The sequence below is a fragment of the Humulus lupulus genome, chromosome 1 (assembly GCF_963169125.1).
Source record: "Humulus lupulus chromosome 1, drHumLupu1.1, whole genome shotgun sequence".
Classification (NCBI taxonomy): domain Eukaryota; kingdom Viridiplantae; phylum Streptophyta; class Magnoliopsida; order Rosales; family Cannabaceae; genus Humulus; species Humulus lupulus.
Window position 1 is genome coordinate 174,476,129 of NC_084793.1, and position 6,631 is coordinate 174,482,759.

At 33.4% G+C, this 6,631-nt stretch overlaps 1 long non-coding RNA gene across 1 annotated transcript; it reads left to right on the forward strand.

Annotated features, from left to right (window-relative positions):
* Positions 1-676: 676 nt before the first annotated feature.
* On the forward strand, positions 677-2,804 carry LOC133822867 (uncharacterized). The gene is made up of 5 exons (XR_009888053.1): positions 677-770; positions 1,068-1,167; positions 1,588-1,674; positions 1,971-2,056; positions 2,693-2,804. It is a non-coding gene; the product is annotated as an uncharacterized LOC133822867 (long non-coding RNA).
* Positions 2,805-6,631: the final 3,827 nt, after the last annotated feature.

Sequence of the window (6,631 nt, forward strand, 5' to 3'; positions counted from 1 at the left end):
GCCTGAGTCCACGAGTCAGTTGTATTAGAGCTTGGAAAGTCTTTTACAATGGAGTTTCTCTCTAGGTTTTAACAGAGTAACTGTATACAAGTCGAAGAGAGCTCCCTTTTTCCAGTGTTCTATTGCCCGTATTTATAGGCTCATGGGAACACTGGGTCTGGGCCGGGTATGACCCGGGCCCATCAGAGATATGGATATTATTGGCCTCTCTAGTGGAAGACCAATATAAAAGATAAAACATACATAAATTCCAGACCAATTAAGGCCCAATAAGGTGGCCCAAGAACTATATTTCGCCCGACAAAACGGTGCCTTTGGTCTGGACACTTTGAGTTACGAGGTTACTAGGCTTCGGGACCAGGCATGTATACCGTCGGGGGGTCCGAGCTGTCTGCATGTCTCCCGGATGACTGTCCCGGATAACCATACCGGACACCCGTCTGGCCCAAAATTGCACTAGGCTCGTGCCCCCTTGGATATTCCCGTACCAAGAGGCCTTGGGCCGGGCCCACATTTTGAATGCCCTGACCATGGGCCTGGACGGTCGTTCCGGGGCCACGCAGGAAATGGGGATAACATAAATATTTATGTCATATTAAGGTTTTCTAGTTAAAAGTAGATTTTAAGTCAGATTTTTCTATACTTGCTTCAGTACTTTTAATTTGTTTTTGTTTCTCTTCATGGTTTGATGCTGCAAAATTAAGAAAGCTAAGACCAAGTTTCAAGCAGAACGAGGGCTCTGTTACTGCTGGCAATGCTTCAATCATAAGGTTCCCACCTCTCTCTTTCCCCCCGCCGCCAATGCTGAAAAAAAATTATTAACTTAGTGTGGTAATGCAATCAGATATATTGTTTCCTGTGCCTTCTATTTAGAGCCTTGTACTATCTAAATACTCATTTACTTTCTTGTACATATAAGCAACTGGTGTGCAACACTTATTGTAGTTTATGCTACAACAAAACTGGTTTATTTTCTGTGGGCAGCCTTTTTCTTATTTTTATGTGTGTGTGACTAGGGTTTCAAATTTTAACTTGCCTTAATATGGTTTGGTTTTTATCATGAATAGTGATGGTGCAGCTGCATTAGTCCTAGTGAGTGGAGAGAAGGCACTTCAACTTGGATTGCAAGTAATTGCAAAGATTAAGGGCTATGCTGATGCAGCTCAGGTACTCCAATGAATTGGCTTCCTAGTTCTATTTTACTGTTGCTGAAACATAGCTCAAAGAAGATTATCTTCGCAAGCACCTGAATTCTTTACAACTGCTCCAGCCCTTGTGATACCAAAAGCTATTTCAAATGCTGGTTTAGATGCTTCTCAGATTGATTACTATGAAATAAATGAAGCATTTTCTGTAAGATTTTAGTACTTGTAATCCCTATACTCTGAGTTTGGAGAAAACTAGATAATTTCTTTCAAGTTGATTTACTCTTAAGTTGGAAATGTATGCTATTTTAAATGTGATCACTCTTCCATTTTCTGCAATTTGTATAGTCATTCATCTGTCCACAATGCATTTTAGCTTTGCTCCATTTTGTCACTATCCTTATCTACATTTTTTTACTCTTCCAATTTCCAAATATCTCAGGAAAGCCTTAACGTACATGGTGGGGCTGTATCATTGGGACACCCATTAGGATGCAGTGGAGCTCGTATCTTGGTCACATTGTTTGGGGTAATCTATAAACTTCCTTTCTCTTGCAATGCATTCCTAGTTTGACATTCTAATATCATTTATATAGTTCTCTGGTTTTGTTTACATGTTTTCTTAATGATCTAATGTCATAGTTCGTGGTCATATCTAAGCTTATGCTTTCTACATATACTCATGTGAAGTGATCTCGTGTTTGTCATTTATTCTTTTAAATTTCTGTTGAGAGTTTAGCTGTGGAATAATAGAGACATTGGTAACTATGCTCTCTCTGATATATTTTACTTGGAATTTCTGAAATAAGAATAATGTTGTTGCAGGTATTGAGACATAAAAAGGGAAAGTACGGGGTTGGTGCCATATGCAACGGTGGCGGGGGAGCTTCTTCACTTGTTCTTGAGCTCATGTAAGACATGTAATTGTTTTTGAGCTTATCTTGATTGAATTCTCCTGATCGGCTAGCCAGCTTATAAATAAAGCTAATTGGCTAACCCAATTGTACTCATCACTTGGTTCATTTTCAATAATAAGAATCAATTTCTCATTATTCTCTCATTTTTAATATGTGTCTCCAAATAATAATGGATAGTTAAGGTATATTTATTATATATAACAGTAGTTGTATTTGTTAGTTTTAAGTTGACTAAATTTTATTCTCTATTAGTTGATTAGTTTTAATTTTCTTGTTCTTGGCTATTGATATTGTGTGAGTGGTTTTAGCTTAATTTATTTGTATTTTATCTTACAAACTTTTTCGGTGGTGTTACTGTGATACAAGTAAACACTAGAGACATATTAAAGATGGTTCTCACCAGAGCTTACACACTTGGGTAATGAAAGAAAGTCCCATTTTTTCCTTATGATTATACAATGAAAAAGTTTCCACTTGATTTATTATATTACTAATTTGCCATATTTTTTTGGTAAATGTCTAATATTGGAGTTTTCTCTTGGTGTTAAACTTTGCTTAGTCTTGGTAACAAAATATTTTAGCGCATGTAATTGAACCGAATTTAATAATTGTTAATTATGAATTGAACAGGCCAAATTAATATTGAAACAAGGAGAAATTGAAAAACTGATTGATCCAAAGCTAGGAGGGGCCTATGATATTACTCAGCTAAAAAGACTTGCCTTTGCTGCATCACTTTGCATAAGGTCACTCACAAAATGGTGGCCTACCATCACCAAGGTATTAAAAAAACCCTTTTAATGACACACCATATATCTATATGTATGTATATATATTATACTAATACTATAATAAACCTCTGCTAAATGGTATTTAAAAAATCATGATTCATATCAATAGAATAGCAAAACTTGTTGCTTATTCTTGCATTGTTGAGAGGAAATGATATTATATTATATATATATAACTTTGGTTCTAATCTTCTGAGATGCTTTCCTTATTAATATGGTCATATTATTTTTATAAATGGAAATGAATAAGAATATGTATAACTTTGTCAATAAACTATTTTCTCGTGGAGGAATATCATGGGTTTAGCTTAGACTACATATATTGTGCCACATGTTAATACAATAGCCTTTAGTTGACTGACCTGGCCAGTAAGCAACATATAATTTTATATATATGATACCATATTTGAATTAATATTTGTTTTCTTCAAACTATTTATGGTGGTTAATAATGAATTTGTGTCTAAAAAAATGATGGTTCTGTTTCTTGAATTGCATGTCATACCATTCAGTATTTCGTTCTTTCTTATTTTTCCAATTTCCTTTTCATAATAGGTCGTCTTTATATTTTCTTTTCTTTCCAATTGACACTTACCAGGAAAGAGCTCACCTTGCTTTAATTTGTCATATATATACCAGTGTTTACTGAGATCAATTTGTTTGAGAATTTTTGCTCTTTTTCTTTATTTAGTTCAATTAGTTGTCTTCTCAGATTTTGTTTGGTTATGAATTCTCATTTTAGCTCACAGATTCAAGAAACACCACACAAGAGACATTATAAGTTCATAGTTCAAAGCTTCAAGCATTGAAGAATATATTTTTCTTCTTATTATTCTCAGTTTTCATATCCACCACAACATCATTTTCTTTACTCTTTTAACTGTTAACTGAAATATATTCAATAGGACCCTATTAATAATCACCATTCTCTGCTATGATTATTTGTGTGTGTGGTGCACAATGTTTTAGTACTGTTGTTAAAGCAGCCAAGAACAGATGACACTGCATCTGTTTTTGTTTCGTTTTGGCAAAGTTAATCCCATTGCTTATTGGTCTAATTGGTATGAAGCCAAGAAGTTCCCAATCATTTCTTCTCATACTTTTGACTAAACTGGCCATCCCTTCAACATTTCCAGGTTGTTATGGAGGGTTGTCCTGTTTTTTGATCTAGTACATGTTTGGTTTTCAGGTTGTACAATTATTTTAGTTAATGCTATGCTCTCAGACTATAGAATTTGTTTGCTTGCTGTTTTTTTATTTTGCTGGTTTGTTTTTTGATTATTGTCTTGAATAATGATTGTTCATAATGAAGATAATTTTTCAGTGTTCAGATTTCAAAAAAAAAAAAAAATCAAGTATATGGTTGCTTAGTAATTTTTTCTAATACTAAGAGTCTAAGACCTCTACTTTTTGTCTTCAGTACACTCCTGCAATAGATATTTGGAGCATAGGATGTATTGGCTGTATAATGATTGTGTTTCAGGGTCATTTATTGATTATTTTGTTGATTTTTCATTGGTGGTTCTATTAAACTTGACATTTTTCTTTTCCTTCGTAGTTTTTTGATTGGATTTATTGCTTTAAAATTTTCAGGAATCACGTTGCAATCAGTTTTGGGACAGAGAAAGTTTTGTTGATGGTCCTATTCGATGTCTTCTTTGTAGCCTAGAAGGTGAATTTCCCTTCAGGACTGTGGAACTTATTCGCCTCTTATGAGATTCGATGGATCTACCCTAGAAATAATAGTATCATTCTAAATGCTTTTGTAACTCAATTTTGAAGGCTTTGTGTTGGGTAACTGTAGAATATTTTATGCTGAAAGTAGTAACTTTTCAATATGTTGAATATTTAAGACTACTTGAATACTTAAAGAACATTTTGTTGTTGATGACAGTGTTGAATGTTTTAAACTAATTTGTGGATTGTTAATACAATGTTGAATGTTTTTACTTTTTGTTATTTGAAAATCAAGTTCATTTGATGATGCTAGTATATATTAGAAAGCTAATTTTTATTATATAAAAAAATTAAAATATAATAGAATAAATTAGTGTTATATAAATGAATATATAATGAGAATTTAAACTTATCTAAATATTAAAATAATACGAAAATTGTGTTATAATATCTATTACAATAACACTTTTTATGTAAACAATTTTGTATGCAAACTTCATTATATAACACAAATAATGTGTTATACTAAAGTGTAGTATAACACAAATTTATAAGTATTGAAATGTGTTATATAATCGACTATAAATAATATAATTAAACACTTGTCTATTTATTAAAATAACACAGAAAGTGTGTTATTGTTGACATTATAATAACACATCTGTATAACAATGATAAAGTGTTATGTAAGGTACCCTGACCTACGATAACATAGTCGGTATAAAAAAGTGTTATGGTATGTTTTGATAACACATTTTTGGTGTTATTAAAAGCATTTTTTCTTGTTGTGTACTACACAGATTGAAGAGAAACAAAAAAAAAAAAACTAAGTGTGTGATGCTCTGTATCTGTGTGCCTAGAATGAAAGGAGAAGCCTCTTTTTATAGGCTTCACGGAGAGTTGAAAAATGTGTGAATCAAATGCATTAATGCCCAAATATCCAACAAACCTGGTATCTTAATATCTAAAAATCAATCAGAATTAAATACCCTTATACTGGTAATATCAGCAATTACCCAAAGTGATTTTCTGATAATTAATCAGAATTAATCACACTTATTCTGGTAATATCAGTTGTTACTTAAAGTGATTTTTTTTACAGTCAATCAGAATTAATTACACAATATTCTGATATCTTAATTTTGACCAAAGTGATTTGCCAAAATCAATCAGAATAAATCACATAATATTCATATAATATCATCTTTAATCAAGGTGATTTGCTGAATCATTTCCATTTTAGGCATCAATTTCTCATTCACTCAATTATTTCCAACAATCCCCCACATGAATGAAATTGATCAACATTAAGAAACAAAGACTCGACACAACAAGGTGATAGAGTTCTCTGATTGATACCTGCATAGGATAGGTGGGTGTTAGCCTTTGAACCTTCCCTTGTGAGAATATATTTACTTTACTAACTGATCAGTAGACGCGATGTCTTTGAACTGTTCTGTCATTTGTGTAAACGATGATATATCTCACACAGATATCTTTCCGGCATAGTTTCGGTTCTCATGGTTATGTTCATTTTGGCCGTGAACATCTGCCTGGTTCTGTGAGAGGTTTTAGAGAATTGAGCCCCCACAATTCTCCTTTGAAGTGGCCCCACTTCTTTCTCACATAGGTGACCTCTTATCTAAGAGCAATCCCGCATTACTCTGCTCGGACTACCGATGCGTAAGAGTCATCAAAAGCTTGAGCTTAACCTCTTTTACAATGGGCATCACTATTTTAGCATTGGAATGGGTAGGGGTAATCCCCCAGAGTGATCCTAGTCGGTCTCAATAACTAGGTTGTCCCATTGAACCTAGATCTTGGGATCTCCAGTTAACTAGGTTGGGTTTCCTTTATATCAACCTTAATTTCCTTTGGGCTTAAGTCCTATTCCTTCTGATGTCTTTTCAACTTGATCTCTGTTTAACCCTTTGGTTAACGGATCCGCAATGTTATCTTTTGATTTCACATAATCAAATGAGATAACTCCAGTTGAGATCAGTTGTCTAACGGTATTATGTCGTCGACGTATGTGTCTAGACTTACCGTTATACAAAACATTTTGTGCTCGACCAATTGTTGCTTGGTTATCACAATATAT